Here is a 24,217-nt window from a genome sequence, read left to right on the forward strand (position 1 = left end):
AAAAAACATACTATCTGTCTTTGTTCTGTTTATCTGATCAAATAAGAATCTACAATTATATCCAAAGAAAAGCCTTTATACCTACAACACACTGTGATGTTTGGAGATTGCACAAGCAGAGTAAAACAACCCTCACAGCATCCCTCCAGCCTGAATTCAGTGAAAGGCTCAAATAGAAGGGCATGTCTTTGATATCCCATTTGCTGTTGTTATAGTCTCTGGTTTTAAGTTTTAAACCTTCTAATAGTGTAATAATGAGCTCTCCATTTCTTTGCTGACGTGGTTGATGCCTGCAGGCTGTTGAGTCTAAAAGCCAAAACACACATAGAAAATGTGCTTCAGGGCTGAAAAAATATATATCCTATTGGAAGGGTGGGATTTAATTAGTCTTTGTTCTCCCAAATCTCACATAAACAAGTATGCTCATATATCTCCCAGTACAAGGCAAGCAAAATCAAGAGTGCTTGTTCTAACTGGAATCTTACTAGTCCCTGGTGGGTGGCAGGAACATATGTGGAAGTTACAAGGCTTGAAATTCAGAGCTCTGCTTCACAAAATGTCCACATGAATCAGATGAGAGATTGGGACTCATTGAAAGAAATGTTATGCACCAGATCAGATCCTGACACCCTTAGTGCTGTGGGCCAGCATTTACCTGCCCTGGGACTACAGGTGTGTTCGTACTCAGTTCATGCCTCAGGACCTGGTGTGGGGCTATTCTTGCCTTCACCTGTATTATTTTCCTGTGAGTTGTTCTCAATGAATATATAGTGACAACCTGTAGAAAAAGATGCAAAAGGAAAAAAAATTTTTTTAAATTTAAAAAAAATGCAAACAACAAGCAAACAAAACCCAGGCAAAAAAATGCCAAACAAGTAATTTCCAGATCCTGCAGTGGATAATACTTTATGATCTGTGAAATATCTGTGATTAAAAAAAAAAAATAAAAAAAAAAAAGAATGTGAGAAGATTAAAGAGGTTTTCAAAATCGTGATAATTACTCCATTGTAACCATATAATTATACACTGAAACACATATTCTGCCTTTGTAAAACTTCTGGTGTCATTTCCCAGACATTCAAAGCAGCCTTTAAATGATGTTAGGCAACAGCCCATATCCTCTGCTGTATTGTCTACCTCCTCCCCTGCTGCTTCGGTGTTTTCTTCCTAATCCTTTTTCTCCTCCTCCTCCTTCTCCTTCCCATCCAATTTCAGAACTGCAAGACATAACTGTCTGTCTCAAACTGGAAACCAGGAGCACATTCACCAAAATCAGACCTGGGAGAGGTGGATCTCTTCAGCCATGGAGGGAGGCAGAGAAGGGGTCAGAGCCACCTTATGGCAACAGCCTTGGTGACCAAGGCCAGTAACACCAGTGAGCTTGAGAAAGTGTTACTGGCAACGCTGGTGAACACAAGAAATGAGTGCTGTGAGCCTGCAAGGTCTGTCTGAAAGTCTTCCTGCATGTGTATGTGAGAGTGTGTTTGTGTAAACTGGTGCCTATAAAAAAACCCAGGAACTTCAGTGGTGCAAATGAGTCCCCACAAAGACACCAGCAAGGTATGAGGATAATCAGATCCCTGACAGATCCTACAGCATATTCTGTTTTGCCATATTTAGGAGGAAATATAACAGGCATTCATTCCTTCACATGATAGCATATCAAACTTCCACATGATATGAGCATCATATTAGACCCTGAATTACCTTTCAGCACATCTGAGAGCTATCAACCATCTTCATTTTTCCTGCCATCTACCATTTTCCTGTTTCCAATGGTTTGCCCTCAGTTGGCAGATAAAGATGCAGTCAGGAGACATCCTGGAAGCCTGTTTCTACACCACCTTCTCATGTACATGCCTGAAGTTGTCTTCTGACCTCGCATCATTCTCATTATAGAATCGTGTTGTGGGAGCTGAGAGCTTCCTCAGTGCAGGACCAAAGGCTTTTACTTTCTTTTCAAGGTTGTTAGTCAAAGGAACAAGGGCAAAAGATAATAACTAAAGAGACAGGGAAGAGAGAGAGAGAGAGAGGAGGACAAGAAAACTGAGATAGCTTTCACCCCTTCTTGTAAAATCATGTGCAAATCTTCCCCTCTGTGAAAAACAATTTATATCTAAATATATTTGGCCAGATGGGTATGGTAACTCATTGGTGCTTGAATCACAGTATCATTTTTAAAAAAATATTATTAAAACAGACCCTGCCCAAGCTATCCAAAGACTGGTTTCTGATTTTGGTGATTGTTTTAAATGATGTTATGTTATGTTTTGCTTGAGAATAGAGAATCAAAAGCACAACTGAATTTCAAGAGCAGCACTGATCTCTTAGCCAAAATAATGGAAAATTTTCAAAAAAAATAGGAATGCATAGACAAGCTCATCACAATGCGTTTGCTGTCATCACTGGCTCTGTTTTCCTGGCTGGAGGAGGCTGTTCCACTGGAGGTGGAATTTCAATGAAGGACTTAACAGTTTAGTGAGTAAGGACTGTCATAATAAACTGGTGGAAGCAACACAGCCATATTAACCATATTTGTGAATTTGCATTGAGGTTGTGCCTGGAAAGGACAATGCCTTTTTTTTTTTTTTTTTAGTTAAATATGGAAAGCTGGGCATAACAGAGCCATTTTCCCAAGTACATATTATACAGTGGGGTCACTGGCTGATTTTCAAGTCATAAGAAGCTCATGCAGAGGGAGTCCCTGTGATATTCCAGATGCAGTGCACACACATCTGTGCAGAATGTGGCTTAGCCTCTTTTCTGAAGTGAAATTGAGTCTTCACTTTCTCCATCATTTAGTACTTCTGAAAGCTTTTTCCTGAAACTTTTTCCCTTCCCCCCCCCCTCTACTTTTTTCCACTGTATATGAAATGAGCAACATCTCCTGTGCCTGGGCCCAAGCCAAGAGAGCTCCCCAGCCAGCAAGATTAGCTGCAATCTTCTTTATTCACTGCTACGTGCAGCCTGTGAGCTCCCCTTCAGAGCAAGGGCAAACTCTGCCCCAGTGATCCAAGAGTCCAAAGCTGTGCCCTAAACATCAGCTGTCATTTGGTGTTGGATCACACAAGCCATGTGCCACAGAAAGGGCCATTGGCCCATGTCAGGCTGGTCCCTAATGAGTGGAAAGCTGCTGTTGTTTATTAATGGGACTGAACTCCAAATGAGCGTTTTCTTCTGGTTTGGCTGACCTTGAAAACTAGTTTAAAATATCTGACAAGGCTCATTATTTCTTTTCATATTCAAAGCAGCATCTGTTAAGCCTTCTGTGTGAAGTATCCTTTCTATTCCAAGGAAGGATCTCTGACACCAGAGCATAACAAGGTACATGGGGGATGTACACACAAAGCCATGTGCACACTGATTTCACTGTATGGGGGGCAATTAACCCTCATTACTGGGATTTTATTGCCCTCCTACTTGCATGTGTTGTGAACTACAGACAGTGTCAAGTTCAGACTAGGAAGAGATTCTTCAAAGCCAGTTCCTGCTTCTAATGCAGTCCACAGGACTCTTCCAGTAACTCACTGGGATTCAACTCAAGACTTCAGAAATACTGAAACACCAAAGAGCAGAAAACATAACCAGAGTTATGACAGGGCACTCTGGGCACATGCAAAAGCCACTGCAACAGTAGTAAAGAGGAATGGGTCACAGTAAGTTTGGTAGCAAAGCTGATAGTAAATTTGGTAGCAAAGATGATAGAATTTCCTGCTTACACAGAGACGAAAAAAAGACAATTTACTTAGACTCTGAGTGTGCTTAACAGATTCTCCCACTGTTTAGTGACATTTAAAATTTTCAAGTCTTGTGTTGAAGCATGACCTTGGAAAGCCTGGAAGGGAGGAGATCTTTTATGAACAGCTGCTCATGAGAGCAGAGCTCCCACATGTATCACTGACAGAAGGACAAACAGCCTCTTTGGCAGGACAAACCTCTAGGGCATTTTTTAGCAGCAGCATCTTTAGAAAGACAGAAATGGTTTGTTCTTTCTTAAAAGTCACTGTCACGAACCTTATAGGAACTGTGTTCAGTCTGTTCTCATTAAAGCCAAGAAAAACCTAGGTACACACACACTCCCCACAGGTCCTGATATCTGAAACCAAGTGTTCAACTATTATTTTAATGCCTGCTATGCCATTGAAAAGACCTGAGTCAAAACCAAGACTCAGTTAAATATAAATCTGTTTTCTGATAATTTATTCCATTTTTCATCCTCCAAGATTCACTGCATATGCAGCACACCTGTCCAAACCCCATGGATCTCGGTGTACTTCTACAAAAGCCTAATCCTTTACCTGGTTGGTGTCTAGGTGGTTGAAGCTGAGGTGTTTATATCCATGTCTGAGGGCAAAATTCAGGCTCCCATTACAGATAACAAGGTGTGATGTAGTGGGATGGAGAAGTCTGAATGCTTTGGGGGGGAGAAATGGAAAATTAGAAACATTTAGCTAAAACTTTTAAAATAAGAAATAAATATATAAATAAATAATAAATAATATTGTAACTACAGTTTCAGAAGAGCCCAATCTACTTATAAAATCTGTCTCCAAGTGAGAACCAGTGGACTTCTGCTCTTTGATCATTCAGGTGCCTTTCAAAACCTCCCGCTAAAACCTCATCCAGCAAAAATCTCAAGGCAAACAGCTGGCTTAGAAACTTATTTGTCCCCTCCCAGCAATCAGAGAGGCTCTGCAGGAACACACACATCTGCCCACCCACATCCAACCTCAAGATTACAGATAAAGTGTTTATCAGTGTAACCTTACCAGAATTTGTAGCAATTTTTTTTTTTCAGATCTGTTTGCATTAATGTCAGCACTGGCTTCTAAGCTTTTCCGTGGTTTGACAGTAAGTGACATTTAAAGGGACAAAAGATCTTTCTGCAGAGAGCACAACAGAGACAGTCACATGACTGTAAAGTTTGTAGCATAACCACATGAATCCAGGGATGTTCACACCACATCCACTTGGACAAATGCTATCTTGTCAGAGGCTTGTGCAAGGGAAGCACGTGCCTGTCAGACACATTTTGCTGTCTTTTAATTCTCCTATCAGCACAAGTTTCAGCTATTTACAAGTCCCCATATGTAAATAACTGTCCTAGGAACAGTTTTGAAGTTTGTACCCATAAAAGCAGTTTGCAGATGAACTGGGTTTGGACTGTACCCACAGGAGGAGGAAAACTTCTTATATCTTTCACTCAGAAGGGTTCTTTCTTCCTTCCTTTCTCCCTTCCTCAGAAGGGTTCTTCTTCTCAGAATATGTTCTTTCTTCCTTCTGAGGTATGGATAAAAGAAATTGCACTATCCACAACTCTCAGAAGAATTGATTAAAACCAAGCTCCCTTTATTCCTCCCTATAATTTTGATTAATTTCATTATTTTCCAAAGAAACATCTAAAAGTCCTCTTCTGGCTATCTTCAGAGAAAAGTAACCAGTTTCACCTTTTGAATACTATTTTTTATAGACTTTCATTTAAAAGGAAATTTCTTAGGAAATGGCCATCCTTTTAAAATACTGTTATGAAAAGCCATCAGAAGACACAGGGAAAACCTTTTTTTCAGCACTGATTTGCTGAGTTAGATTTTGCACTCGGGGCACCTTGCTGGTCAGAGGGACTTCAGAAGAGAGATTTCTTGAAGCAGGCTGAATTTGACTGAGCCATACACACATTAATCACCTCCTATTTTCCTCCCCACGTTGTACACAAAGCAGCTGAGGAAGCTGGCCAGAGAGCTTCAACCCCGAGCTGCACTGACAAACAGCAAATCTGACTCATTGTTGATGTACCTCCATCACTGACTGTGTCTAATGAGCTGATATTTTATGGGTATTTCCTAAGAGCTGTAATATGAGTCCTACAAATCCCTGTGCTGGAAGGCAGTCTGATGTTCCCTAAAACAAAAGCCTTGGTGCTGCAAACCAGCCCAGAGCTGTGGGGTTTGGAGGACAGGTTCCTGCAGCATGGACGTGCAGCACGTCCATCAGTGCAGGGTGATAGGGAAGGGCAGAGCTTCTTGCTGGGCATTCTGGTGTGTTCAGGGAGGGTGCAACGTGGGTGCAGAGTCCATTCCTGTCTCAATCTGCTGGCTCTGGTCCGGCTGCTGGGCTGACTCAGAAGCAGGATGTCTCTCCCCAGCCAGGAGGGCTGCAGGAACCACCAGAGCAAGATTAATGCTGGTGATGACCCCATGGGGAGTTTGATGGGGGGAAATGAGACACCAGCATTTGAGGAGAAACCTCCCCGGAAGGGATTTATCAAGCCTTTCCTGGTAATGTTTTGAACGGGGAATAAACCCTGTGGAAATCTCCTCCCCTCCTGCTCTGTCCACACACTGTGAGATCAGTGCCTTTAAGCGTGGACCCCAGAGCAGTGGTGGGACTGGGATCAGCCTCTTTCCCTGGCCAAGAGAAAGATGACCTTTAAGTCACGATGCAGCAGAATTCCTGGAATTAAAAAAAAAAATAAAAATGCCACCAACTCAATTGTCCAAACAACTGGCCTCTGGCCCTCAGTTGCCTTTCGTGCAGACACACCGCAGTGAGCAGCTGCTTTGGATTCCCTGCAAGCACCAGCCACAGCCAGGGGCCAGCAGCAAAGTTCAAGTAATAAAGGATGCTTTTGACACTTCATTGACCTGTGGAGCTGGATTCTCTTCTAATAACTCGATTAGAGATGAGTTACCTTTTCACATTCAGCAAGGGAAAGACGCCACAGTGGGAGTTTCCTAAAAATAGACTGTGCAGAAGCCAGGACCAGAATACTTTACGAGCCTGTCCAGATGCATAGAGTAGCAGCAGGCTCCTGCTCTCCAGGCTGAACTGCTCCTTGGGATGGCAGGAGGTGCACTGATATTTCAGTATGTAGGGCAAGGTCTCGTTCCATCCTTCTCAGTGATGCAGGCAGCACTGCCTTGCAGACATCTCTCTGAAAAAACGTAACTCTCTGCATGTGGACTCAAGACAGGATTAAAAACAGCTAGTGAAGACAGAAGGATGGCAAGTTAAGAGAGAAACAATTCAAGAATATAAACCAAATGTCTGCATTTGCCATATGCACCTCAGCAGTGAAGCGTGCCAGTTTGCATCAGACCAGACTCATCCCTGACCATGCAGTTAAATTGCCAAAAATAGCACTGCACATCACCTACGAGACAGCTCCTTCATGCCAGGCTGCTGTGTCACACACCTCTGCCAGACAGCTGCTGACTCCCTTGGGATCAGGCAGAGGGATTTCCATCACTGTTGCAATTGCCCATGCTGGTTTTATGCCCCGTGGTGCGGCTACACCAGCAGGCAAGAGGAAATTCTGCAGTGCTGGAAGGCTGCAATCCTACCAGACACAGGAAGTTCCACCTCAACATGAGGAGAAACTTCTTTACTGTGAGAGTGCCAGAGCACTGGAACATGCTGCCCAGAGAGGATGTGGAGTGTCCTTCTCTCATTCAAAACCCACCTGGATGTGTTCCTGGGTGGCTGCCCTGGGTGATTCTGCTTTGCCAAGGGACTAGATGATTTCTAGAGGTCCCTTCCAACCCCTAACATTCTATGATTCTGTCATTCTACCTGTGCTCCCTCTTGTCTGCCCTCCTCCAAATCCTCATTCTAATTTACAAAGGATACCTGATCTTTACATATTTCAGCCATCAATCATTACTTTAAATGGCCACCTTTGTCTCCAATCTAAGTTAACTCTAATGATGAAATACCCCAGGAAGTCACCCCCAGAGAAATGACTCTAAATATCCACTCTTAGGGAAGACCAGGAGCATTTCAATCTTGCCTTATCTATAGTTACTGAAAGAGCTGCCCATTTGCTTTAGCATCCCTCTAATAACTACCACAAAATGAAAATCAGCCCTTTCACACCAATTTAAAAGTATATGTGCCAAGCCAGAAAAAAAGCCCTGCTCTCTGTGGCTTTTATCAGAGTTATTCAATAATGTAGGTATAGCCCCGTGATATTAAAGCTTAATTTTTTGTTATGGTGATAAATGCTTTGAAAACAGATAACAAAGGGGATGTATGCTGGAAGGGAAAGAGATGATCAGCAAGTCCAGCAGTAGAGGACAGTAATCACAATACATCTATTGCAGCACAGAGTTGGTACATGCAGCTCAAACTGTTAGGAGCAGGAGCTGTAAGCATATGGGAGAGTGGAGGGTTGAAAGAGAGCTTAGGGCTGAAACCACAGTTGTTCAAACAAATGGGTTAATTGCAGCCTCAGTTACAGACACATGTGCAGGTGCAGACTGATCTCAGCCAGCATCTGTGGAAAATGTCACTTGGCAAAGGAGCAGGGCACACGAAAGCAGATGCTGAGTGTACACAGTCAGAGCTTGCTGCTGGCAAGTTATGGTAGGAGAGGGTCCTCTCTGGTCTGTGCTGCCTGGTGGCCTCCTGAAAGGGCTGTGTAAAGGATTTGCTGTCTGGCACTGCTGGGTCAGGCCAGATCTTGCTTACCTGCAGCCACAGAGAGGCTCTGGCTTATGGAGATCCCCAGTGTGGGGCTGGTCTTAGAGCTGATGTGCAGCTGAGCCTGGGGTAAACTCAGGGTGCAGCAGCTGCCTCACCGTCCTGCTCCCTGTTCCCATGTGGTCAAGATTGCACAACCCTCTTCTTGCATCTGGATGCATAAAATGTACAGCCAAAATGCAGACACCATTTTATGCTTTTGACCTGCTTCTGTTAGGATTTTAGGAAGTCTGGATAACCCTAGGATCAGAAAAGCAGACAGACAGTCAGACAAAGTGCACCAGGTGAAAGCAACTGAGACCCAGGCTCCCTGCAACAAACACTGGGTTGAAACAAGGGCAGAAAAAAAAAAAAAAAAAAAAGGAAAAGAAAAAAGGTGATTTGCTCAGAGCATTAAGAAGAAGAGCAATTGAAACCAAAATTATGCTTCGCTTTTTTTTTTTTTTAGAAGTGTCTTCAGTTTTTTCGACGAAGCTCTGTGGTCCACACTGGCTTCCTCTTTCCTGCCACTTCATTTCACCACAAACCATAACTGAGCACATGATGTGGTCACTAATTGCAGAGCAGAGGACCACGTTGAATCAGAGAGCTAGCAGGCAGATTTACACACCCCAGACATACAGGCTGCTCTCTCTACCTTGTGTAGGCAGCATCAGAGAGTGTTTAAAACCAGCATCAGCCTCCCCCTTGCATTGCTCTCCCAATGCACCTCAGTGACAACTCTCCTTGCATGGATGTCTTATATGGATCCTTAATAATGCAAATCTGTGGTGGCAGCAAAAGCCTCTGAAATCAAGCCTGGGGTTGGTAGAGGAGAGCCCTGGCACCAGTCTAACCCCTGCAGCCATGAGCTTCTCTGCATCAGTGCTCAGCCCTGGAGCTCCCTTGCTCCCACATGGGCAAGAAGTGCCATGCAAAGCAGCCAAACCCACCCAAGCATCTCACAGATTGCTTTTACCAGACTTTTTTTTTTTTTTTTTAACCTGCTTGTACTATGAGGAGGACATTTAGGGTCAGGTAATACAGTGCTCATCTGCTGCTGAAATGACCAGATGGATTTGGAAGTGCTCAGCCACAAAACAGCCACAAAACAGCCACTGGCTCTTCAATGGATTTGGTTTGAAACGCTGCATGTTATTTTGTTCACTCCATTTTTGTGGCACCAAAGCAGTGAGTTGAGGGTTTGTCAGTGTTTTCTAAATTCGTCACTATGAGAATGCACAAAAATACTCAAAAGCCTTCTAACTGCCAAAAATGCACAAGAAAAAAATGTTATCCACAAATCAGCTTTCCTCCATGTGGAAGAGTCTGCTTCAGCTGAGCTTAGAGGTGTCTGAGTTAATATCTGTTTTACTGAATTTGGCAGCCTGATTTCTTTGTGGATGTTCTTTCTGAATTAATTTCTGGATGTCTGTCAGACACGTTACCCTGGCAGGGCAGGAATAGGGAAAAACATTATCTGATAAGTTTAGGTCTGGACAAAGTCAGTGCAAGACACTGAGGTACCTTTTTTATAGGAGCATCAGCACTGTTTCTTTAAAAATCAACTGGAAAACTACAACATGCCTTAAAACTCAGCAATGTACCATCCACTTAAGAGAAACAATTCCTTCCAGCTGTGGCCAAGACAAGTGCTTGCCCTGCTGATGTTCATACTCAATTTCGAGTGGCAGCAATGTTCAGCCACTCCAACCTTGTCAGGGAAATCAGCTTGAATAAAATATTGTGGGCATTCTGCTTTCCAAAAGTGTGTGTGAGCAATGCACCCTGTTCCCTGCAAGAGCAAAGGACCTGGGACTGTCCCACAGGGATGAGCAGGAGATGATGGACAGGCTCTGGGCTCTGGCCATCACCCAGGGGGATGTTGCAGCCTGCAACAATGGCCAGACCCAAAGACTTCTCTGTTTTGAGACAAAGCCACAGACCAAAGCTCAAGGTTTTGTACCCCAGCTGCCCCCAGCTGCCCATCATGTTCCAGGGAGCTGCATCCTCACTGTGCACTTTGTTTCCCCTGCCACCAAACAGGAAATTTTCTTTCTCCACCTTCATTGTTGGCATGTTTGCTCTGCAGGACCAGGCTGGCCTCTGCCCTCCTGTTTGCACTGGCCTGATACAATGGAGTCATAATCTGAGGTGTTGCCATTGTAAAAATAGAAATGGAGAACAATGTCTTCCTTAAAAACAAGGCTTTTCATGTACCTGATTGTGTAAAATGCACTGCTTAAAATCTGCTCACTGTGCTAACTGACAATGAATCAAAGGTCCAGTTCATCTCATACTCATTAATCATTTGTGGAAAGTAGCTGTGGATTTTCTACCTCAATTCATTTCTCCTTTATTTGCAATATTCTCTGATTTTTCTTCAAAGTCCCTTCCCTCTGAAGTCAGATGTGATCCCCATTAGTGGCCCTTTCACGTAGCTGAAGAAGTGCATCAACATTTTCTAATAGATATTAAAGCTCCAGAAAACAAAGGGGAATGAACTGCTCAGCTCTCGGGAGAGCAGTGTGAAATAAAAAACATTACCAGGCACAATATTTAAGGCAGTTAAGGACCCTCTTTTAAGAGTTGCGTATTCCAGACAATTATTAAGCAAATTCAGCCTTAAAGTAAAGCTAGATGGAAAATAAATAGGATTTAAGCCAGATGAAAGAATAATTTGCTGAGATGCCAAATTTCATGTTGCCTAACATTTAGATTTTGCATTTGAGCTGTACACTGATATCCTGTATTTTGCTTACTATGTCCCTTTCTCATTTAATGGAAGAAAATATTATTATAGTAATCATTTAATCATAAAATTCTGCTCTTCTGCCTCTAGTGACGATTGCTTCATAAGATAAAAACATTTTAACAGCAGTTTAAAGAAAAAAAATACCGTGCTTGTTTGAAAATTAGTTCACTTTTTTCCAGCTACAAGACATTATTACCAAAAATAATTCCTCTGAGCTCAGTAGAGCTGTCTCTGATGTTCAGAAGGTGGAAGAAAAGTTGAATGAAGCCTAGTGATTCTTTTTTCAGAGTAAATAGGAACAGTTAACTGAGAGTGCAAGACATTCTTGGAAATTTGGCTGAATTTGATTTGATGAAATTTGGCTTTATTTGATTCAACATTTGTATTCAAGCATGGAATGACTAACAGAAAGTTAAATTAATTAATCCTAACCCAAGAAGAAACCCATTACAAATTCCTATCACTTGGAAAAGCTACATATTTCAAAATTAATTTTCATGATACATGAGTATGAGAGTTTAAAAAGTTAGTAAATTTTCATAGGAGCAGACTTTCTACAAATAAAAAGGTAAATAAATGGATCTGCTGGGAAAACTCAACAGTTTCACTTCAAATCTTTTAAACCAATGCAGTGGTCACACCCATCAATGCCAGCCTGAGGTTTAATGTATTTGCAACAACCTGAATTTTTTTTAATTCTGTACTAAAACTCATTTTCCCCAGCATGAAAAGCACTCTATGGCAGTTGAATCCAGGTACTTGCATTTTGGTCCCCATCCAGGCTGCGTTGCCCAGCAAACCAGTGGCTGCCAGGATGCCTGTGATGCCCCCCTGGCCTTTGGGTGTCTGGGTGCTCCTCAGAGGTGACTTCTCCCAATGTGGGGGTCACCACTCACAGCACCCGTTGCATTTAGGGCAGGGAAACAGCTTTTCATAAACTGGTCCAGGTCTTTCAGCAAAGGAAACAGTTCAGGTCAGGGTCAGTTACTTCACATCATTTCACTTCATTTCTCCCAGTGGAAACATCTGAACTCGTCTGCTGAAAGCAACAACTTCCCATGGAAACTTCTGATTCTGTAGAAATCACATTTTCTAGCTAAAAATTCCTGTGCGGCTCAATACAGGAATTTGGATTTATGCTTTCTGTCCAAAGGAAAAAAGCCTTTGGCCTGAGCTCAGCTGGGCTCTCCAGCATCTCTTCTGTGCATCCAGGGCTGGGCTGAAGCCAGCATGAGGCCAAGTGCCCTCCTGCAAGCCCCAGTCTGTGCTGATAAAGCCACCAAATCATCCTGCAGATAAGGGGACCCTTTACTCAAGTTTGCACTCACCTTCTCTCCCTTTCACCTGCTCACACATCAACATCCAGAGGGTTAAGACCAGGCACTTCATCCAGCTGCATCTGTTGCTTGTCCAACTTTACAATCACCTCGTTGTCTGCCACGCTGGAGAGGAAAGTGGAAAGCTTCTCAGCAGGATGTACAGAAAGTATTAACAGCATTTAAGCCTTTTTGGTAGCCAAGAAAAAAAAAAAAACTTCAGATTTTCTTTTTTATCAGAAAGTTAAATATTTCCAAGATAGTTGCTTAGAGTGTTTAATATTTTGCTTAGAGGTTTCAAGCCACTCAACAAATGTTCAATTGCTGCAAGCTGAAGGGTAAATAGAAGCTGAAGTTTGCTTCTGGTTCTAAGTAAAATGGACCTGATTCTGTTTCTGAGAAATGCAAAGCAGAGTTTCTGTCCTGGCCTTCCTCAGGTGAAGGAATAGATACTCTATTTTAAAGCTCTTTTAAGCAACACCTTACAGAAAAACATGCACAGGAAAAGCCAGCATTAAGGCAAAATTTAAACAAGATGCAGACTCAGAGCATCACGTGCTATTTTAAGCTACACTACAACAACACTGGAATGATGCCCAATGCACTGCTCCCCTAGCTGAGCCAGAGAGCAGGTCTGGCTGCAGGTGCCCTGCTCAAATGCCTATGGCAGTGCCTGGGACACACACAGGCACAGGTACCCACCAGGGCTGTGCCCAAATGCAGCACCCAAAGCACCTCATCCCCTCCCCAGCATTAGGTACAGCAGCCAGCTCAGGGCAGATCTGGTCAGCTGGCCTGGCACCTAAATGTAAGGAACAGGAAGCTCAGACTCTTTGCACAGATGGAAGCCAGGCTAGGGCCTGCTTCTTGGCTTGTATTTCTGCATATTAATCATATCATATCCTAAATCAATATGAAGTTCTTATGGAAAACTTTTCTGTCCCCTTTTGTGTACGTCAGATAAATTTTTATTCTTCTCTAAGCTTCACATCTGTAAATTTTATTGAACGTGCTGGTAAACAGAAAAGCCATTTTCCCCCTAAACCACAGCAGCAGCAGCAGGATGTGCCCCTGTGTGCCACAAGCTGTAGCATTAATGACAATGCCAGGGTAGCATCTCTCCACTGTCCTGACCAGGACAGGCCCATAGTAGGTCTTGTGCCACTCATTTCGTGTGAGTTCACTACATGTGAGTTCACTTCACTACAATTACCAACTCTGATTAATGTGTGGTGATACTGAGAACCAGCATGCCCAGCACAGACCATCTGCCCACGAGGGCCCTTGGCCACTCTTAGCCAGGAACTCTTCAGAAAACCAAGAAATGGAAGCTCTCCAGTTTGTCAGCCTCAAGATCCTTGAAGAATTCAGTCCACTAAGTCACGGCCACTGAAGATAAAAATTCTTTTTCTGAAGTCTCTTGCTCAGTAAGCCTCTGGGACCTCTATCAAGTTCAGGGCACAGGGTTTCCTGCCAGAATGAGTGCCTGTGAAATAGCTACTCCATTAACTGAAGATCCAGCCCACAGTGAGAGCAATCTGTCCACTGCAGAGCAGAGATTCCATGCCCTTCCATCAGTATTACCTGTTCCCAGTGCCATCTAACCCAGGCCAGGCAGATCACCACAGTTTCTAGGGAGACACTGGTACAGCAAATAGCCAGTGCTGCCTGTCCAAACTGCTTTCTTCTCCCTTCAAGAAAAAAACACATCCACCCCCCCCAAAAAAAAAACCCACCAAAAAACAAACAAAAAACCACACAAAAAACCCCAAACAAACAAAACCACAAAAAAAAAACCCCAAAAAATAGTGCAAGAAGAGAAGTAGCAGAGAGCCGCCTTGATTTCCCACAACCACAATAGGAAGCCTTGTCCTCCCATGCTGTGGGAAACACCCTGTGTATTGCCTGGATACACTTCAGTGAAATTTGTCTCATTTTGCCACTACTTTCCATTTATTCTTATGCTATTTATAAAGTCGTATTCCCTTGATAACCAAATGCTTGACATAAATTTGGAGGTAGCCTTTTCCCCAGCACTCAGTTGCAGTCAGAGGAATCACTTTTGCCTTGCACAGACAGGAGATAGAAGCCAGGTAAACAGTCAAAGGCTTCCTTTATTCCCACTTTTCCTTCTTGGACTAAGATTCACAATCCTTGCTCTGCCTTCCATGAATTTCACGTCACTGTTAGGAGACTTCAAATACATCCTTCTCAATTAGGTTTCAGTAAACATTTGATTTAAAGATGCTTGACTTGCTTTATCTGTATTAAAATACACTGGAAATACCATAGCACCTGGCCTTTTGCAGGTCAGGTTAGCACAGATAGTTGAAATACCACTAAATTTACTCGTTATCACTTATTGTTTATAATCTCAGAACTACACCACCTACACTATTGACTTGAGCCCAGTTCTAAATCAGCAGATATTCCTAGATACAGTGGCGTGGTAACAGAAGCTTTAAAAATATTTAGAAGAGCTAAAAATACAGATATAGATAATCATCTACATTCTGCCTTTCATTTTTTGGATAGGCTTACATCACAGTCACAGCTAAAATTTCGTTCTTTCATTCATCTCCATGCCACAGACAGTCACATGGTCTCAGGAAAGGCACACAGAAGAATTCTAATATTCCTTGTTGTTTAGGAACAATCCTAATATTTTGAATAACATGGTCAGGTTCTATATATTTATATAACTTTATACTACATTTGCTCCTCCGTCTTGACATTGAGTTTAACTTAGTACCACTACTTTCAGTAAAGAGTAATAAGAGCCTCAGTTGGAGAATCAGTGAAATGCACACATCAGAGTCTATCTGCCTGCAAATTTAGTGCAATTAGCCACTTAATTAATTTCTAACTGAGGAGGAGAGCTGCCTTCCATGGGGACAGCCGGTGGTACACATTGACCTGAGGTTACTCAGGAAGCCCCTTCCCATCTGCTGCAGTACACAGCCCTCTCTTTAAGATAGAGTGAAATTTAACAAAACACTCTCTTAGACACAGTGTCAATTGTTCTTCAGTTCCCTGGGCACCACAATCACCTTAGCATGGCTTGGCACAACCACTGAGGTCCCAAGAGCTCCCTCAGGACTCTATTACTGGAGAAACTGGGCACAGCTTTTCTTGCAGACACCCCAAGTTTCCTTCTTGAATTCTGCTATTGGCCAAGCTGAATTGTTCAAGGATTGATTAGCACAGCAATAACTCACTGAGATGCAGAGGAAATCCTCCAGTGCTGATTTTACAAACAATGAGGTCGATGATTCCGATAAATCAACTTCATTCATTCTGTCTATAAATAAGTCGTGTCCCAGACTGGGAAGGAGCTGGCTCATGCTTTGCTGTTGTGCTTGTTCTGAATGCTTTGGGAATTTCCATTCTCTTCTATGCATTTCTGGACCAGATTCTTTCTGTTTGGTCTTCCTAATCCACCTCCAGTGCTGTTTTGTTGTCATGTAAGCTGGCCAAAGCTGAAGTCTGGCTTCTCAATTCATTTTGGAAGATTTATAGTGTTTGTATAAAAATTATTGGTGGGATGGTATATAGCTTCTGTTTGCCTCCTCTGCAAAGCTAATGCCCAGATGTGAACTGCTGCAGCCTTTTTTCCTCTCAAGATGCTAAAAAAACACATAGTGCACACCATGAATCTTTCTAGAGGGTGACACTGTCTGGATGAATTTGTTCCAGTTGCAGAATGGGACAACTGAGCTGCCATGTGGTGTCAGCCTGCTTCCCCAGAAGGGCTGCAAAGTGAGTCAGGGCTGGGCATTTTCCCACCAATTCCACCAGAATCCTTAATCCTGTAGAGGAGGGAGGGGGTGCCTTTTGTTGCACATGAGAAATGAGTCCAAGGTGAAGAGCAATCCCTAGAGGCAGCAGAGAGATGTCTGGAAAGGAAACACTGAAAAATGTTTAGATATCACTTCTAAAAAAGTGCTTCCCAAAAAGTCCTGCAGAAAAATCTTGTCTGAATTGTCAACCCCAGATTTTAAGATCTTGAACATCTTGGACTATGGACAGTCCTCTGGACTGTTGGAGTGAGTCCAGAGGAGGGCTGGAGCACCTCTCCTACAAAGGCAGACAGAGAGTTGGGGTTGGTCAGCCTGGAGAAGAGAAAGCTCCAGGGAAGCCTTCTGAAGGCATTCCAGTACCTGAAGGGGTCCCAGGAAAGCTGGAGAGGGACTTTCTACAAGAGTGTGCAATGATGGGACAAGGGGAAATATTATCAAACTGAAAGAGATTACATTAAGATTAGAGATGAGGAAGAATTTCTTTGCCATGAGGCTGGTGAGACCCTGGCACAGGTTGCCCAGGGAAGCTGCCCCATCCCTAGAAGCATTCAAGACCAGGTTGTATGGGGCTTGGGGCAACGTGGTCTCATTGGAGGTGTCCTTGCCCATGCAGGGGGGTTGGAACCAGGTGATCTTTAAGGTCTTTTTAAAGTCTCCAGATTTTCTGTACAATAGCAGCATTAAAAAGAATGTAATAAACAGACTTACAAATACAAAAGCCAGGAAAAGCTGGACTTTGGCCTTGAGAAAAGCATGAAGTACTCATTAAATAATGAGAATGGTCAACTGATGTGAGCTTTAGATAAGTCATTGAGGGGTGACAGGTAGAAATAGGAAAGTCATGTTACCTCTGGCTAGATGGTTAATGAAACCATCACTAGACACCATCTAGTCATAGTGACTGCCTGAAAAAGAATTTGGAAAATAGCTACAAGAATGATAGAAGAATGAGAAAATGTGCCTTGTAGGAGGAAGACACTAGATAAGCTATTTAGAACAGAATAAATGATGCTATGAATCCTATCTGGGTTTAAAATCACTAAATGTTTGTGGCCTAAAGACAAAGCAGCAAATTCTTCATCACCTCATTAGACCAAGAGCTACACGAAGTGAAATCAGCTGAATCCCAGACCCCGAGGCCTCTGTGTGCTCCCACCGTGGGGAACAGGCTGGAAATGTTTTTCAGATATTGTAAATATCAGATGGGCAAAAGTATTTGCTCAGCAGAACATAGATCTTATCCATTGATGAAGTGGCAGAAAATTATGATGTTTACTTAGAGCCCTTTAGAAAAATGCTGGTTCTCTGAGGCCTGGATGACCTAGTGGTAGATAATTACAGGAGTAATTAAAAAAAGATGTTTAGTACAATTTACATCTCAAGGCTGGTATTTAGGCCTATTACAGGGCAAAATAGCACTCTTTGGATTTTTATTTCAGAAAGAATATAGTTAAGCTCCAGGGTAAGTCTGAGATAGATCTATTTTCCTGTAATCAAGTCTTGTTTGCCATGAAGGAGGCAGTGGTGGAACTTGCCTTGAGCAAAGCGTGACTCGATTTCCTGGAGATGACCCTCACATGTGGAAGAGAAGAATGGCCCAAGTTTGAGTCACAGGGCACTGGCAGACCCTGACTGAGGATGTGGGGGGTCCCATGACAACAGCTTTTATCTGCCCTGGTTGTGTTGACCACACAAAGTCTCGTTCAGTCGAAGGGAAGGGAATATTTCCAAGGAGGAACACTGCAAGGACAGCCTGCTAGGTACAGTGGCAAGCAGACACCAGAGCTCAGCTGAACTGATTGGCATTCCTGGCCTGAATGATGAGGACATGTCATGAAGGTCTTTCTTACTCTTTTCTTTTGACTGGTCTCCTTTGGTGGCTGCCAGACTGTAGCATCCCCAGGGCTTTCCTTTGCAGGTTTGCTGAGTGTTCCCAGCTTCAGCTGGACCACTGTAATGTCTCCTGAAAACTGTTTCACAGCAGCTAAAATGAAGTTCTTCAGACACTGACCCAACCAATATCAAAGCAGCATGTGGAATATTAATCCCTGGTGGCCTTATCCGTATCATCTGCACCTGGATCAGCCCAACAAAGATATCTGAACACAAAACAACCTGAAATAGGACTCATAAATGCACCCGAAGCAGATAGAAAATGCTACTAAAATTCTCTGCCTACATTTACTTTGTTTTCCTCTTAAATAATGAAAGCTGCTGTTTCTTAGAGCCCGGGATATGTAGTTTCAGTTCAGTTACTTAGGTGACTGGGAACTAAAGAGAATTAGAGACCTAAGAGTCTTTAAGACATGCTTGAGTCCTGGTCCCTAGTGGAAACATATCAGAGATCCTGAAATTTTGGCAAACTATATACAAACAAGATTCTTAAAACCTCTCTTCTTCAAACTCCTACAAATCCATTCCTTTCCTAACTGAGGTAATCCCCTATGAGCAGAAGAGATCCATGAAGGGGGGAGGGGGATTTGGATTCCCATCTCATTACAAAAGCTTTCACAAAACTACATTCAGGAAGGAAGGAAAATATTAAGCAGTGAGTAAACATGACATTGGTATCCCCAGGTGTATCAGCTGCTGGAGAAACACATTCAGCATACCAATAATTTCACAGAAATCACTCTGCTAGGTCCCAGAGGAAGGAATTTGAGGTCCCTGAGACACCTTGGCACTAGCTCCAGTGCACAGAGTATGCATTTGCTCCTGAAGATAAACTCTGGACTTGAGTCATGGTTTGCAAAGATGATTGTCAGAGAAGGAGTAAAACCTGATTCCTGAGGGAATCATTGACTGTTCTGTTCCCTCTTCTGAAGAGTTCAACCTAAACCTCAAATCTATGCTGAGGAAAAAACACACCAAAAGAAAAGAAAAAAAAAAACCAAAAAAAAACCTCATTATTGCAGGTGGACTTTCTATGAATATCTTTTAAATAATTCTGGTAAAGAACACGGGGGAAACCGGTAATTTTTAGTTTTGGTATTGCTGAAAATATTCTGATTTTATAGGTCGGTGTTGTGGCAGATTTAGGGCATATTCACAAGGAAGAAGGCGTATCAGCTTCCTCATTTATTGCAACAGCTCAGGAGGAGGAGGTTTTATTCTCACTTCCCCGGGAGCTGCTTTAGTCCTCTGAGGTGACACTGGGGTTCCAGTCTCTGCCTGGAGTATGCAGCAGTTCTCCTATTTTTCTGCCAGTAAAGTCAATGTTCTTTTGTGAATTTGAATCCTTCCCCTTTCTACATGTCCTGGGTATGATTCGTGTTCCCTGAGTCAAAGCAAAACATTTCATGTTACAACTGAAAATGTTGTTCAACTGGAAAAAGACTTAAATTTGTGTATCTTATATTGAATTCCTGTGTTTGTGTGTGCACACATGCATTTTAAAGACAAAAATATTGCTCTGTTTATTTTTCATTGCTCTCCTCTCTTCTTAGTATCTGACCTGCATGTAACACATTGATCAGATCCCATTCCAGTTTCATGCACATCTTCACCAAATACATGCTAGAGCAAAGAAGTTTGGTTTGAAGTAGCATTGTGAAACTGGGAACAAGCTCCAAGAGTTTAAAACAGTATTCCTCCCTCTTGAGTGAGGTCTGTGTGAACCTTTGGAAGTGGAAGAAAATCTTTAGGGCACATATTTTCTATCTAGAAATGAAAAATATTGTCATCTAACTATCACTTAAACCAGTAAGAACCCAAATTTTTCATTTAAACTATACTACAGCTGGACAAAAAATACTCTTCTGCCTATCTTCTGATTTTACCCTCTTCACCAGATGGAGAAGAAACAGGTTTGGGCATTTATACTTCCAGCAGGTCAACAAGAATTGCAACTGTTCTTATAGTAATCACTATTAATCTGTATTAAGTAGCATGCATCTGGTAAATATAGTGAAGAGACAAATGTACAAACTTAATGGTCAGAACCTGCTGACAAGGGCAGAAGATGGTCCTTGCAAAAGTTTGAGGCTTGATGCAGACTAATTGTCCAAAAAAAGATGAGAAAGCCTTCTCACCAGGCAGGTGCTACCATCTCTCTTTGCTGTCAGACTCTTGTGTTCTGTCTACAAAGCAGCTGGACCTTTATTTGTTGGCAGGAAGGCACCAGCATAAACAGATGACTTCTCCTATGTGGTATCACGTTAGACATTGCCTAAGCTATTGCATATATTCTGCATAGTGGTTTCCCAGTCATTTCCTTCTACAAGCACTTCTTCACAGGCATGGAAAAATCCCCCATGATGTGCACACCCCCTCTCCTGTACCGCAGCTAAACGCGCCTGAGCTATTTTTTATGTCATACCAAAGACTTATGTGTTGTTTTGTGCTGTTAATCAAATATAAGAGATTCTGGAAAGGCAGGAGGCAATTTATGTCCCTTTTCTGTCATTTCAAACTCTGAACATTGCTGTTGTGTGGCTGAAGGGCCCTTTGATATGCACAGTCCCACAAAGTCACCAAAACTTTTCTGCGAACAAATGAAACAAAATGGGGGAAGAGTTTGGCCAAGGCTGATCCTTGACAGGTGGATCTGGGACAACCTGGGCATTAAGAACATAAACAAAAATTGTCTTACTGTCCCCAGAAAAACAAACTAACCACTTATTTAAAAACAAAGCTCCCCACTCAGACCAGTTTGTGGTCTATATACCAGAATCACAGAATTATCGAGGTGTAAAGAGATCAACCAGTCCAGCCTGTGACCTAACACAACCACACTGGTAAGACAAGGGCACTAAGTGCAACATCCAACTTTTTCTTAAACACCTCGAGGGACAGTGACTCCATCACTTCCCTGGGCAGTGAAGGGCAGATCCAGCCCACACAATAACTCATCTAGCACTTTGCTTCTCTGCTGTGGCCTTCAACTGGGACACCACATTTCAGAGCTCCGTGTTAAAGCCCATCAGCAAAGCCCTCAGGCACACAAAGGGCTGCAACAAAGCCCTGGAGGTGACCCAAAAAAATTACTGAAACTCTTGCAAGCAATACCCAGCTAATTTAGGATCTAACCAACATTTCTAAAGCAGTGGTTTACACATCCCACACTCAGTAAAAACCCCCCAGTGAAAGGAGGAAAACGTCAGCCTTCTCACGTCAGCTGATGCAGCCCAGGATGGAATCAAGAGAGAACCAGGACTGTGCAAGCATTCAGCTACATTTTATTGCAGTCCCCACTTCACTTGGTGTTAAAGTCCATGATGTTTCTGTGCTTAATCACTGTACCTAGGTAGCCAGTAAAGGGCAAGGAGTTTGTATTTATCTTGTTACTCCATGACTGCTCATAAAGCTGACTTCACAAACTCATAAAGAAGCCTGTATTACCCCAGTGGCTGGGAAGGAACTTGGCCTTGGCTTCCCAGAGGCTTGGCTACTGAGAGAACAGGAAAAGATAGTAACAGGGTAAGTAAAAGTAAACTGAGATAAAGCCAAAAGCAAGGCCTACAAATTTAGCAGAGCAATCTCAGCTCATAAATTCGACCTACCAAGTGGACACACTGAACAGCCTTTTGCCTGACAGAGGCTGACTGATAAACTCTTAGTATAAAAATACCATAATGTTTTCACAGGCAAAAGCCATTTATTTTGACATCTGGTTTTGCCTGCATGAAAGCGTGGTGGAAATTTCAGCATCGATCCATTAATCTAGACATTGCTGTTTCAGGAGCCAGAGATTATTTAAATTGTCAGTGTGAGCCACTTGGTTCCCACTGCATCCCCAGCCAGGAATCCAGAGGCAGCAGTTTGCCTGTGGCTGAAGTTTAACCAAGAGGACAGTTTCTCTGGGGTGGTAGCTGTAAACTTAGAGAGGTGATGTGGACAGGGAGGACATCTGATGATGATGTAACAGATTAGAACAATCTACAAGAAGAAAGAAAATACAAATTTTGATGGGAAAAACAAAAAGAGAAAGTTAAAGAAAATAGAAAAAAGAAGAAAAAATCCTATAAGAAGAAAGAGACACAAAGAAAGGGACTTGTTGCAAAATACCCTCCACGACTCTGCAGAGCACAGGTAACATCTTAGGATCTGCTGCAGTGTATCCTTCTACCCAAAGCTTGTCTTCAACCCATATTAACTGCTGGGACCAGGCAACAATTTGTATCTGCAATAGGGCGTTTTGCCAACATCATTCTGTCAGTCAGATGCCACCAAGAGATGGGTCAGCAAAGCTTCACAGCAGCAATGCAACTTCTGTTTTTGAAGCAGAACCCATCTCAGTTTCCTTGCTCAGCATGAGGGGTAGGGCTGGATAACTGTGTCAGTACTGAGATACATCTGTATGCCCTGGCTTCACAGCTGCACCTTGAAGGCTGACCAAGGCTGTGACTAGAAAAAAAACAAGTGCAGGACCACCACATTGCTTCTGAGAAGGGAACTTAAAAAAGCAAGAGAACTGTCAGTAGTCTTATGCAAGTTCATACCTCTACTGGGATGTTTTGAGAATCCCTAAACCTCAAAATGTTGAAAACCAGGGGCCTGGGGAGTCTCAGTTCAAATTATTTTTATTCAATCATGTTGAAGGAAGGGAATGGGGAACCAGGGCTGCCTTCTCTCTGCATTGGTACCCATCTTCACACCCTGATGCCTGGTTCCCTGGGCTCTAACACCCATGGACATCCATGCTCAACAGTCAGTCCCATTTTGAGTTCCCTTGGGAACTGCACTGTGTACAAGCTGCCTCCTGAAGTGAGGAGTTGGAGGAGGACTCTCAACCCCTGACCCATCTTCTCTTTTCCCCTAGATACTCATACCGTGAGGCATCCCCAGCAGTGGGTAACTGCAGCCCATCCTGCTCTCCTCAGCAAGTCTGGCCCACACTGAGCTTTGCACTTTCAGGATGTCAGTTTTGCTCTGCTTATATTCTAGCAAAATTACTGTGTCACTTTGCAAGCAAGTAAAGCTGCTGAATAATCACTCTGTCCAGTCACACTTACAGAGATTTCAGGCTGAAGAGATTCCAAATGGGACATTGCTCCCCAGTGCAGGAGCTATTCATTTCTATAAACTGCTAGTATTAACTGCTTTTCTCCTGAAAAAAGTCTTATCACTTTAAAAAAAAAGTCAGTAAGACCTTTTGTGATGTTTTCAAGCCTCCTCTTTGACAAATGTACCTGTTAGTCTTTCCAAGCTCTCACTAATTCCAAGTTGTCATCAGCTGATTGGCACCAGTGGTAGCCTCCCTGTACCCCAACCACATCTTTGTGTACATTCCAGCTATTTACTCTGGTGCTGAGGAAAAAAAAAAAAAATTGGACTGTGAGAACAGCATTTTTTGCAGCAACCTTCCTGATGAATGTCTACAGTCTTCCTGTTGACTAATGGGTGGAACTGGATTCCCCCTTTCTTTCCAGTTGAGTAGTAATGGTTTAAGCAGATTAACTGGTTAAGTAAATGTCATTCACACAGATCACTCTTCCTCCCTGTCCTTTGAAGCACCCACCACAAAGCACTTTCCACCTGACCTGTGATTGCATCGTACAGGACAGGACACGTTGTCCAAGAGGCAGCACAACTCCACTGAGACCCTTCAGATATCAACCACAATGGAATGCTTCATCACTTCACAGCCTGGAAGAAATAAAATAATAATGATAATAATTATAATGATTATTATTATGATAATTATAATAATGACAATGATAATAATGATGACAATAATAATAACAATAATAATAATAACCTATCAATGATCCATGGCAAACCTATCCCAGTGTTCATGGTGGTGAGGCAGGAGATCTGTGCTTTCACATCCTAGCACCTCATGGGGTCAGCTGGTGGCTGCAGAGACAGAAGAAAATATCCCCAGGTCTTTGGGTCCCTGGAAGAAGTGGGGTGTACAGCTCATTGCTCTTGACTGTAGCTTGGCATGA

At 42.8% G+C, this 24,217-nt stretch overlaps 1 protein-coding gene across 1 annotated transcript in view; it reads left to right on the top strand.

The window, feature by feature from the left end:
- The window catches only part of RHOJ (ras homolog family member J), a 60,915-nt gene that overhangs the window by 21,511 nt on the left and 15,187 nt on the right, over nucleotides 1-24,217 (top strand). The window lies entirely within an intron of this gene.

This window comes from Heliangelus exortis, chromosome 5, assembly GCF_036169615.1.
Source record: "Heliangelus exortis chromosome 5, bHelExo1.hap1, whole genome shotgun sequence".
NCBI lineage: Eukaryota > Metazoa > Chordata > Aves > Apodiformes > Trochilidae > Heliangelus > Heliangelus exortis.